This window comes from Alosa pseudoharengus, unplaced genomic scaffold, assembly GCF_046254945.1.
Source record: "Alosa pseudoharengus isolate Yale_2024_CS ecotype anadromous, Long Island Sound unplaced genomic scaffold, YU_APseudo_1.1 YU_APseudo_1.1_scf_12, whole genome shotgun sequence".
Lineage (NCBI taxonomy): Eukaryota > Metazoa > Chordata > Actinopteri > Clupeiformes > Clupeidae > Alosa > Alosa pseudoharengus.
Genome location: NW_027468587.1, coordinates 29,951,091 through 29,963,418, shown reverse-complemented (window position 1 = coordinate 29,963,418; position 12,328 = coordinate 29,951,091).

Below are 12,328 nucleotides of genomic sequence, written 5' to 3'. Positions count from 1 at the left end.
GACATAAACTCCCCTGTAACATCAAAGGGACAATGTTAGCAAAAAGTATTACCATACAACTGGTTTTAAAATAGGCTAATGTTCACAGCCATACTGTAGCAATAATGCACTCAAATGCGTATGGTTTAAAAAAGCTCAAATCTACCTTGATGTTGTATCTCTCTCTTATTTCACTTCTTAAAGGCATGAGGGAAAAGGGCACTGCCCCAAGGCCAAACCCTTCGCCATACTGCTCTGTCACCCCACTGGCCATCAGAAGGGGACACATTAAGGCATAGCAGCCTGGGAGAATGAAAGAAAAATGTTCACTAAAAAAGTCTGACAGTCGAGATTTCAGCTCTTATTTTGACATGCATGGCGAAGGCCATCTCACACATAGTTTTATCCTCGCAGCAGTCAGACAGCTTTGAACTCCATTCAATCTTCTCTGCCTCTGGGCGTCTGGGCTGGTTAGTTGTAACGTTAGAATTGCCATGTGGGTTGACCATTGTGATCCTCTTTAGTTAACAAAGACACAATAGTTGTGGTTAACATCACGAGTATAGCCGGTTAACTTAGGTTTGGTAAAGCAAGGATTGTTTTGGTCAGAAGACATTTGCATTTGTAATAAAACTTAAAAGTTCAAGGTGACATTAGGGGAAGATCACACGGTAACAGATACACTCCCATTATTTTTTGGTGCCACTCTGCAATTATAGAACCAAAATTTAAGAACAATATGTCAGTTTGTGCCTACATGTATTTAAATAGTAACACAAAATGGTGTGTCTTTATATGATTTTAAAGCCAGAAAGTGTTCGGTAACGGAGTTACAGAAAATCACTTTCTTACCATAAAAGTCAACATAATCAAACATGCGGTTCTCAAAATATAACATTAAAGAAAAATCATATAGAAGTGTTTCTATAAGTTTGTTTTCTATAACATGGGGGATGTACAGTACCAGTCAAAAGTTTGGGTCAGTTAGAAATCTCCATTCCACTCCAGAATACTTACATAATACCAGCTGAGATCAGCATTGTTTTTTTAACCAGGGCAGCAGTTTTCAGATTACATTATGTGCTTACATAATTGCAAAAGGGTTTTCGACTGTTGTAGAAAGAAATGGCTGATATTTAATGCAATATCTACATTGCCCATTATCAGCAACCATTCATCCAATGTTCCAAAGGCACATTCTGTTTACTAATCTGATATCATTTTAAGACATTGGAGAACCAGCTGTTATTCTGTCTATGGAGCAGAATGGAAATTTCTAAGTGACCCCAAAGTTCTGACCAGTAGTGTAAGTGTATGGTAAGTGTGTGTGTGGGGGGGGGGAGGGTGCTGTGTGTGTGTGAGTGAGTGTGTGAGTGTCACCATCACATACCAGCAACCCTTCACTCAACACCATACCTGTCAACACTCCCGTTTTTCCCGGGTTTCTCCCGTATTTCAAGGTCATCTCCCAGCACCCTCCCGTTTTGTTATTTCTCCCGGAAAACTCCCGTAATTTGCATGGCCATCAAACTTCATTTTAAAATCATTGATCCATTCAGGTTGCCAGATTGTGTATGAAAAACACCCTACACATACACGATCACTTAGTTTCAATTTCAACCGTTTTGTCATAGGCTAAAACCTGGCAACCCAAAACCCAAATAAGGAAGCGGGTGCCGACTGCGCAGCCTGAGTCTCGTCGTAAGCAAGCGGGCTAGCTGAATGGCCTACTCTAGAACTAGCTGTTGTGATGTGTGCTGGGAATTTAATTGATTAACACATCACATAAACTGTTATTGAGTGTTGTTGATACACTGAACTTGTGCCCTCGGAACCAAATCTGACAGCAAGCAGCTTTGGAGTTTTGGAAGTAGGCTGCAGGCAGGTAGCTGGTGGATACATAACTGGCATGCGTAAATGGTAAGGTAAAAGCAACGACCGAAATGCAGTGTTCTCCCGTTTTTGGAAAGCTAAATGTTGACAGGTATGCTCAACACCACCATCCACAAGCTGATGGGTGTACAGTCACTAGATGTACATGTACAAATTATTTTTTTTTCATGGCCCCCCATGGATAGAATTTCACGAAACTTGGCATGCACCCAGGCTGTGACTTTGCGGAATATTTCCTATACTGGTGTAACCCACCTTAAAGTTTGGTTACTAAGACCAAAAATGGTTTGAGTACAATAAATATTTTAATATATAAATATGAATAAATAGAATAAATATGACTAAGTAGCAAGAACAAGAAGCTGAGTTTACATGATTATATGTATTTCTTTTTTGGTCTGCTTGAAAGTGCGTATTCTAAAATACTTTTATTGTGTTATAGTCATCTCCTAGGTGACGGGTTTGTTTTTTTCACTCTCGAGACTCCACTTGAATGAAATTGATTAGACGTTACTGATAATCTTCTTAAGAAAAATAATAATAACTTTATCTAACTTTTTCTAAATCTATCGATTGTATTGAATCATCTTACCTTTCCTTATACCTATTTTTCTACTGATTGTTGAAGACCTGGGTTGTTTTAAATCTCGAACTCCGATTGGTTTTTTATGTACACTGGAACACTGGATGGCGAGTCAGTCCCCTTGGAACGATTGAACTGTTCTACGCTTGTATACTGGATAACCAACCCCTTGAACTGATCTTTCACACTGGAGAACCAACCCCTTGAACTCGACCCCTTGGATCTGTTCCCTGGACACAGATAAGCCTTCACACATACACTGACATTGTACACTCACACCACCTTACCCGGGTATTTCTTTTCTTTTGGACATTTGAGTTTTTTACTATTGATTTGATACTTTGAATTTTTAAGAGCTCTTTTATTATTTTATAGGATTTTGTATTTATTTACTATTTATTTTCTATTTACTAATATTTTCTCTTCTTTTCTCTTAGAGAAAATATATTCTTGCATTTAATAAACCTGCATTATTTATTTATAACATTTTACATACTGGTGTCCTTGTCAATTTACTCCCCCCTTAATGCCAAACCTAGAACTGGCCTAAACTTAACAGTAACTCATAGAAGCACCTCCTTTTACTTTAAAGTGCAATTTATTATTAAGTAGAGTAGAGGGGTGCTACATAAAACTTGGCGAGCCAGCCAGGAGGGGGGCAGTGTTGACAATTTTGTAATTAGTATTTATAGTGTATATATATTTTGTTTTTGCATTTACATATTTTCTATTGGACTTCAGATTTTACATTGAAACTCAGACTTTACATTGAAACTGTACATTTGAAATGGATGTGGTTAGACAAAAAAATGTTAAAGTGCCTAATTCAGTCTTAGTCAGTGGTATGAGTGATAGTGATGCAAATGGAGAAATGTTTAGGTTTTTAGAGGAACATGGGCCCTTTTTCACGGGTGATACACGTAAGTAGCTCTGATCCAGAATTACAAAACACAGTCATTGTTGAGTTTGAGTCAGGGCTTACAGTAGAGAAGCTAGGTCAGCTACCACTCTATAGGCCTTCCCCAGATGACTCCAGCACTGTCCACTGCATTAGGCAACTGTCTAGTGTTTATTCAAGGTATGTGGGAAGTAATTTAACACAGACATACCTTGACTCCTTAAGAGACATAGCTAAACTGAGCGGTCTGGACTTGCAGTCACTTCTGCATGATGAGCTCTCCCATCTCCAAGGTTCTCTTGGAACTGAAGCACCCCCTTCCTTACCGTCCATCCCTGTTGAAAGCTCAGTCTCAGCAATGCACAGCCCAGCATCAACCTCTGACGACCGGCATGCATCTCTTGATCGCCACAGTTCAGCTTCACCATCCGTCATGGCAGCTGATGTTCTTAGTGGCACTCCTCCTCCCGTTCAGCTTGACACTGATGTTCCCTCGCTTAGCAGACGACCATCCTACACACTTCCTGTGAGTCAGCTCACAACGCCTGAGGTGCAGAAGGTGGTAGTGGAGCACATTGTCCGAGGCACTGAAAGCATGTCTTCTCACAGCAGCACTAAGCTGCGGTTCTTCTCTGGTAGACTGCTTACTCCGAACCATGAAGTGGACTACGAGACATGGCGCAGCCACACTGAGTTTCTCCTTTCTGACCCGAGTGTGTCTGCAAGGCATGTGACAAGGAAGATTGTGGAGAGCCTGTTGCCTCCTGCAGCCAACCTGGTGAAACACTTAGGGCCTCACGTTCATGTCAATGCCTATCTCCATCCCTCCATGTCAATGCCTATCTCCATCCCTCCATCCAGCCTTACTGCAGATACCCATTTTTTACAAACAAAGTGGCGGCAATCAGCAGTCAATTCTCTACATGCCCACTCAACACATCTGACTCAGATACCGCACTCCTACAACCTCTAGGGACTGCTGGAACATCTTTTTCAGCATTCACGCCTCTCTCCGAGACTCTAGACTCCTGACATGCAGCCGTCCTACCACATGCTCGCTGGACCCTATACCTACGAGCCTACTTCAGTCCATCAGCCCGACCATCGCTCCAGCTATCACACATGTGATCAATGCCTCGCTAACCTCCGGCACATTTCCAACAGCGTTCAAAATGGCCCGGGTAACACCGTTACTTAAGAAAGCTTCTCTCAACCCTGCTCAAGTCGAGAACTACCGCCCTGTCTCACTCCTGCCTTTCCAATCCAAAGGCATTGAACGAGCAGTCTCCAAACAGGTCTCTGACTTCCTTTCACAGAACAACCTTCTGGATCCAAATCAGTCTGGGTTCAAAAGCGGCCACTCTACCGAAAGGGCTCTGCTGTCTGTAACAGAAGCCTTAAAACATGGGAATCTCCGGTTCTGCTCTCTCCTGGTTTGAATCCTACCTCACAGGACGCTCGTTTAACGTATCATGGCTTGGTCAACTATCTGCACCTCACCATCTCACCACAGGGGTCCCCCAGGGCTCAGTGCTGGGCCCCCTTCTCTTTGCTATCTACACCACCTCCTTGGGACAGATTATCCGTTCGCATGGCTTCTCATATCACTGCTATGCAGACGACACACAGCTCTATCTGTCCTTTCCACCTGATGACCCCTTGGTTTCAGCACGGATCTCCGATTGCCTCTCAGACATAGCTGCATGGATGAAGGCACACCACCTCCAGCTGAACCTCTCAAAGACTGAACTGCTGGTCCTCCCAGCTAAACCTACCATACACCACGACATCAACATCAAACTTGACTCCCTGTCTGTTTCACCTACCAGGACTGCAAGAAATCTAGGAGTTGTTCTCGACAACCAACTAAACTTCTCAGATCATGTTGCCTCAGTCGCCCGGTCATGCCGTTTCACACTCTACAACATACGGAAAATCAGGACTTACTTGACTCAAGATGCTACCCAACTTCTGGTTCAGGCAATAGTCATCTCACGACTCGACTACTGCAATGCCCTCCTGACAGGTCTCCCAGCCTGCGCAGTGGAACCACTTCAGATGATCCAGAACGCGGCGGCGCGCCTGGTCTACAACAAACCCAAAAGGGCACATGTTACCCCGCTGCTCATCCAGCTACACTGGCTACCTATGGCGGCCCGCATCAAATTCAAGGCTCTAACGCTTGCCTACAAAGTAGTCTCCGGTTCTGCTCCCACCTACTTGAATGCCCTCATACAGACTTACACTACCTCCAGACCGCTGCGCTCCTCTGACGAACGACGTCTAGCTCTACCACCGGTACGCTCAAGCCAATCCAAACTTTTCTCATCTGTTGTTCCTCGTTGGTGGAACACACTGCCAGTTCCTACAAGGGCAGGGACATCCTTCTCCATTTTCAAAAAACTCCTGAAGACCCAGCTCTTTAGAGAACATCTCCTCTCATAACAACACTTACAACAAGTCTTACTGATCCTAGCACTCACCAGCCGTCTTAAACTGACAAGTAACTGTTAAAAACAGCACTGATGCACTTATTCTTACTGTACTCTAATGTTTTTTAAATTGTCCTAAAATTGTTGAGAATTGCTCTAAAACTTAAACTGTTTACCATGTTGTTAGTCGCTTTGGCTAAAAAGCGTCAGCCAAATGTAATGTAATGTAATGTATCTCCACATCCTTGATTCTGCCTGCGGCACAGTTGAAGATGGCGATGAGCTTTTCACAAAGTTTCTTAACACCCACCAGGATGCTGGCGAGAAGCCCTCTGCTTACCTGAGCCGTCTGCAGACAGCACTCAACCGGGTCGTGCAAAGAGGAGGCATTCTATTTAGTGACTTTGACCGCCAGCTGTTAAAACAGTTTTGTAGAGGTTGTTGGAACAACGCTCTCATCTCCAGTCCAGCTTGAGAACAAGAAGAATGCTCCGCCTCCATTCTCTGATCTGTTGCTGCTTCTCCAGACTGAGGAGGATAAACAGGCTGCAAAATCCAGCAGAATGTCTCAGCACCTGGGTCTTTCCAGAACCAAAGCCCAGTCCAAATATCACCACGTTTGGGACTGCAATGGAGATGAGTTCGGCATTGACACGCAGTTCACGGAGACACTCTCTGCAGGTGAGAAGCAAATGAGAGAGGAGATTGCTCAACTTAAAGTTCAGCTTGCCTCCCTGACAGCCTCACAGTCTGAGCAGTCCAAAAAATCTTCAATGAAGAAGGAGGGCGTAAACAGAGCTGGACTGAAGGCCAACTCCAACCACGCACTACCCATGCGTGACGAGACAGTCTCCAAGAGGCCAAAACCTGGTTACTGTTTCAACTGTGGAGAAGATGGCCACTTCTCCTCAGTGTGCAGTGACCTGACAAATCCAGCGCTGGTTGATGCTAAGAGAAGGGAGCTAAGAGAGAAGCAGCAGGCCTGGGTCCATGGTGTTTCAGGTTCTGGTCATTTAAACCAGCATTAGTTTCTGTTAGGGGGCAAACAGGAACTAAGAAACCCCCCTGCCCCACCACCACCACTCCACCGACTAAAGCAAGGCTCTCTTATGCAGGCTCAAAGCAACATCCCAACGTCCCTAGAGGGCTCATCGGTCATAAGTGCACTGCTAACCTCACCATCTCCGGCGTGCACTGCAACGGCTTGCTTGACACAGGCTCTCAGGTGACAACTGTATCTCTGTCCTTCTATCAAGACCACCTGTCTCATCAGCCCATCCATCCCATGAGCCATCTCCTTGAAGTTGTGGGAGCTAACGGACAGTCTGTTCCATACCTCGGGTATGTAGTGCTCAAGATAGCTTTCCCCAAGGAGTTCATTGACACAGAACCTGAAGTACACAGCCTGGCTTTAGTCATCCCTGACATCCGCTCCAGCAGTGACATACCTGTTCTGATTGGCACCAACACACTGGACATGTTTTATGATGAGCACTGTGATCACCACACCTCCAGCCTGACTTCCCCTTTGCCTGGATACACACAGATCTTGAAGATGCTGGAACTTAGGAAGAAACAGCGAACGAGTGGACACCTTGGAACAGTGATGCTTAGAGGGAAAGAGCCCAAAGTAGTCCCCGCTGGAGGGAAAGTTCCACTAGAGGGTCACGTGAGCACCAGCAATGTCACCGCTGAGAGATGTGCCCTAGTTGAACATCCGACCGCCTCAGCCCTGCCAGGTGGAATCTTTGTGGACACTTGCCTCATCACTTTGCCATCACAGCACCCCTCCAAGCTTCCTGTTTGACATCACACTACCTGCGAACTGCGTTATTGCTGAGCTGAGCACCCCCCTTGACATCATTTCCAGTCCTTCTCTGGAATCCAAGCAGCCTGAGACAGTCAAGTGTTGTCAGCTGTCCTACCAGCAGCCATGTTCAGCTGAGACACCTGACTTGAAGTTCGACTTCGGTGACTCTCCAGTACCAGAGTCCTGGAAGGACAGAGTCACACACAGACTGAGGCAGTTCTCTGACGTCTTTGCCCACCACGAGTTGGATTATGGCCATGCAACCAGAGTAAAACACCACCTCAAGCTCAGAGATGAAACACCCTTCAAGCAGCGGTCAAGGCCAATCCATCCCCAAGACTATGAGGCAGTCCGTAAACACCTCCGGACCCTCCTTGACGCAGAAATCATCCGGGAGTCTGAATCTCCCTTTTCCTCTCCCATTGTGGTCGTCAGGAAGAAGAGTGGTGATGTCAGACTGTGTGTGGACTACAGGAAATTGAACAACCAGACCATCAAAGATGCCTATGCACTGCCTAATGTGGAAGAGACCTTTTCCGCTCTCTCTGGGTCCCAGTGGTTCTCAGTCATGGACCTGAAGTCTGGGTACTACCAGATTGAGATGGAAGAGACTGACAAGCCCAAAACCGCCTTCGTCTGTCCATTAGGCTTCTACGAGTTCAATCGTATGCCTCAGGGAATAACAAACGCCCCCTCTACCTTCCAACGGCTGATGGAGAAGTGCATGGGAGACATCAACTTGAAAGAAGTCCTTGTCTTCATTGATGACCTGATTGTGTTTTCCAAGTCTTTGGAAGAGCATGAAACCAGGCTGACCCACGTTTTGACACGGCTCAGAGACAACGGTCTGAAGTTGTCCCCAGACAAGTGTCGGTTCTTCCAGACCTCTGTACGTGAAATACTTCCACCCTAAAGAGCCGTTTGCAGACCGCTGGACTCCTGCATGTCAGCAGGCCTTTGAAACCCTCATTGATAGACTGACAACCTCCCCAGTCCTCGGATTCGCTGATCAAAAGCTGCCCTACACACTGACGCCAGCACCATCAGCACAGGAGCAGCTCTGTATCAGGAGCAAGATGGGAAAAGCCATGTCATTGCTTATGCCAGCCGGGGTCTGTCATCCAGTGAGTCCAGATATCCAGCTCACAAGCTAGAGCCTTGAAGTGGGCTATTGTAGAAAAGTTTCATGACTACCTGTACGGCAACACCTTTACAGTCATAACGGACAATAACCCCTTGACTTATATCCTGAGCTCAGCAAAGTTGGATGCAGCAAGCTACCGCTGGTTGGCAGCTCTCTCCACCTTCGACTTTAACATTAAGTACAGAGCTGGAAAACAGAACCAGGATGCAGACGGACTCTCCAGACGTCCCCACAGTGAGGTGATGAGTGACCAGGTTTCGCTGGAAGAGCATCAGAGGATAAAGCAGTTCACCTCCCACCACTTGTCTTCAGCTACTGAGACCAACTTACCTGCTGATGTGATCACCGCTGCCTGTCACAAACACCTCCTCTGCAATACTGAGCCAGACTCACCCGTGACGCTGGTCGAATCCCTCGCACTCCATCCTGAGGCGGTGCCAGATGCCTTTGAAGAGGACGACTGCCTTGAAGGACATGCCACCATTCCCAGGTTTTCAGAGGAAGAGCTTGGGCGACACCAGAGGGCTGATCCTGCCATAGGCCAAGTCATCACCCTGCTTGAGTTAGGGGAACAGGTCACACCCCAGCTCTTCGCTGCTTCTCCAGAGCTCAAGTTTATGGCGAAGGAGTGGAACCGCCTGGAACTCAAGAATGGCATCCTGTACAGGAACCGGCAGTGTGACTCCCTCCCAGTCTGTCAGCTTGTGCTACCTCATGAGTTGAGATCAGCTGTACTCAAGAGTCTGCACGATGACATGGGGCTTCTTGGTATCGACCGCACTCTTGACCTGGTCAGATCTCGCTTCTATTGGCCGAAGATGGCTGCGGAGGTTGAGAGGAAGATCAAGTCCTGTGGCAGATGCGTCAGGCGGAAATCTCAGCCAGATAAGGCAGCACCCCTTGTCAACATCCAGACCACTAGACCAATGGAGTTGGTCTGTATGGATTTTCTGTCCCTGGAACCTGACCGCAACACCAAAGACATCCTGGTGATCACCGACCACTACACCAAGTATGCAGTTGCTATTCCAACCAAAGATCAGAAAGCCTGCACTGTGGCACGGTGTCTGTGGGAGCAATTCTTTGTCCACTATGGATTCCCTGAGAGACTCCACAGTGACCAGAGCCGAGACTTTGAGTCTCACACCATTAAGGAGCTCTGTGCCATCACTGGGATCAGGAAGGTTAGGACAAGTCCTTACCACCCACGTGGAAACCCAGTTGAGCGGTACAACCGCACCCTCCTGAGTATGCTGGGAACATTGAAAGACAAGGAGAAGAGCAGATGGCGTGATTTTGTGAAACCCCTCACTCACGCCTACAACTGCACTAAGAACGAAGTCACCGGTTTCTCCCCTTATGAGCTCATGTTCGGCAGACGCGTAGGGAGGGAGACCGTGTTCGACATCTGCGGCTACGGAACAAGCACAAGCTGGCTGACCGGTGGGAGTCAAGTGTTTACAAAGTGATCAAGCAGGTGAATGACTTACCTGTCTATGTTGTCCAACCTGAGGGGACAGATGGTCCAACACGCACTCTCCACAGAGACCTGCTGCTGCCTTGTGGAGTGTTGACAGATGAGGAACCTCTAGAGCAATCTGAGAAGGGAACAACACGACGACCCCGAACAAGGAACAACCCTGTTCAACTGTCAGAAAGTGAAGCTTCAGACCCTGAGAGTGTTGACTCATCCTGCTCTGAAATTCCCCCGGTTCTCTATGAGACCAGATTCTCGAGAGTCTACAAGATTCCCAAGTGCCGCCATGACTCCCCAGCTGTTAACCCAGCCGGACCTGAGAAACATGAGGGATACTTACCTGTGGAATCCATGAATGAAGGTCCTGTCCATGCTGTTGCCGCTGCCGAGGGTCCTATTAGTGGGGCTGCCACTGCCGAGGGTCCTGTCTGTGGTGCTGCCGCTGCTGAGGGTCCTGTCCGTGGTGCTGTTGTTGCTGGAGGCCCTGTCTTTGCTGCTGCCGCTGGAAGCCCCGTCTCTGCCGCTAGAAGCCCTGTCTCTGTTGCTGCTGCAGAAGCTGAAGGAGCAGCGGTCGGTGAGAATTTCTTTCCTGAGCCTGTGGGTGACTGTTGGAGAGACATAGCAAATGAGTCTCAAGATGACCCCCTCTTTGGGAACTTGGAGAAAGAGCCCTCGGATGCACCTGAACTCCATGAGGTGCCAGATGATGAAGTGCCTTCTGAAGATCCTCCCACCAGGAGATCTGAGAGATCATGGAGAGCTCCCAGCCGCTTTCAGTATTCCCAGCTAGGGAACCCCCTTATTTCTTTTGCCCACACCATATTAGATGGTCTTAATAGGGCCATGGTCTCTTTTAATGAGCTAGAAAATCACTCACTCCTGAGGATATAGCTTTCCGAAAGTTAGACCTGTAGACACCCATGAAGGGACTCAGGGTGATTTAAGGGGGGAGGGTGTAACCCACCTTAAAGTTTGGTTACTAAGACCATAACTTTAGTTTTAGAATGGTTTGAGTACAATAAATATTTTAATATATAAATATGAATAAATAGAATAAATATGACGAAGTAGCAAGCACAAGAAGCTGAGTTTACATGATTATATGTATTTCTTTTTTGGTCTGCTTGAAAGTGCGTATTCTAAAATACATTTATTGTGTTATAGTCATCTCCTAGGTGACGGGTTTGTTTTTTTCACTCTCGAGACTTCACTTGAATGAAATTGATTAGACGTTACTGATAATCTTCTTAAGAAAAATAATAATAACTTTATCTAACTCTAATCTAACTTTTTCTAAATCTATCGATTGTATTGAATCATCTTACCTTTCCTTATACCTATTTTTCTACTGATTGTTGAAGACCTGGGTTGTTTTAAATCTCGAACTCCGATTGGTTTTTTATATACACTGGAACACTGGATGGCGAGTCAGTCCCCTTGGAACGATTGAACTGTTCTACACTTGTATACTGGATAACCAACCCCTTGAACTGATCTTTCACAATGGAGAACCAACCCCTTGAACTCGACCCCTTGGAACTGTTCCCTGGACACAGATAAGCCTTCACACATACACTGACATTGTACACTCACACCACCTCACCCGGGTATTTCTTTTCTTTTGGACATTTGAGTTTTTTACTATTGATTTGATTTTTAAGAGCTCTTTTATTATTTTATAGGGTTTTGTATTTATTTACTATTTATTTTCTATTTACTAATATTTTCTCTTCTTTTCTCTTAGAGAAAATATATTCTTGCATTTAATAAACCTGCATTATTTATTTATAACATTTTACATACTGGTGTCCTTGTCAATTTACTCCCCCCTTAAAGCAACACCAAAGAACTTTTCCTCTGCACTAGCCTATTTGTTTATCCAGCGCGGCTTTGCAAATAACAATGTCCACAGACAAGGTAGAATATGTTGCATGATTTTATGAAAGTAGCCTACGATGTATTGCGACATCAGATGCAAGTCAAATTTGTAGTTTCTCATGTCTCATTCCATCGAACTACAGATCCGCTACCCGATCTGGCAAACTTACATAGTGCGGTTATAGCCGATAGAGGGCCGCGAAGCGAATGCAGAAAGTGCCGTTCACCCTGTTA